Consider the following 966-nt stretch of genomic DNA (forward strand, 5'->3'; position numbering starts at 1 on the left):
GGCTTGGTCAGTTATGGCACAGTAAGTTGTACAAGTTGAACTTTGTTATCAGGATTTTGTCTTTTGTGGCTGCGGCAGCCGCTGCATAAGGATTCACACACTATTCCACAAATACCCATATATGAATAAGCTCAGATTTATTCATTGATTTTTTTTTATAAGATTAGAATTGTCTAAAAGGAAACGGTGAGGTGGGGGGGTATGGTAGAAAAATAAGAAGATAAATGGAGCTCACTGGCTTTTAAAAGAAAACATTAGACGCTGCATGCAAAAAGATTGGGACATCAGAAGAGGTATTTGTTTTCCACTCTGTTTGTTTTGCCACTAGCTGTCCAAGGCCTGTTGAAAACTTTGAGAACTGATTCTATGTGCCCACTTTAGACTCTGTATAGTTTCAGTCACTGTCCCTGTGGGTCGATTCCATTTATAAACTTGAGAACGTGAGAAAACCTTATCTCATATTTAAATGTACAATTTATGTTTCTTTCGTTTAATTAAGCACCTCGCAACACCATAAAACAAAGCATTCCATGTCATAATATCCGCTTCATGTTCCCCTCGCTTTACGATTTTACAGCCTTTCAAATGCCAGACAAGATTTTAGGCTGGTGGTGCTGTTTTTTGGGGGGAGAAGCAGTTACATTAATGGTTGGCCCCCCAGTCAAATAGAGCAGTAGGCGAACCAGAAATTAAGTTATGTGGAATTCAGAGCAAGCACCATCAGGGATGCTAATAATACAATATGTTGATCAGCGTAATACTCTCAGTGCTGATTGTAGATTCTTGTATTCTTTGTTTTATCTCCGCCCCCCAAAAAAAAAAAAAGCAGACAAACCGAGCATGCAGGCTTAGGTAAAGCTAGTCTCTGACAACATGTATCACCAGAGCAGAACTAACTAATGTAGGGTTCTAGCCTGCATTAGGCAGCTGAGCCTTTACATGCACAACTCAACTGAACCAAGCCAA

Source organism: Morone saxatilis, unplaced genomic scaffold, assembly GCF_004916995.1.
Source record: "Morone saxatilis isolate NCDOM2014 unplaced genomic scaffold, NCSU_SB_2.0 Contig8, whole genome shotgun sequence".
Lineage (NCBI taxonomy): Eukaryota > Metazoa > Chordata > Actinopteri > Moronidae > Morone > Morone saxatilis.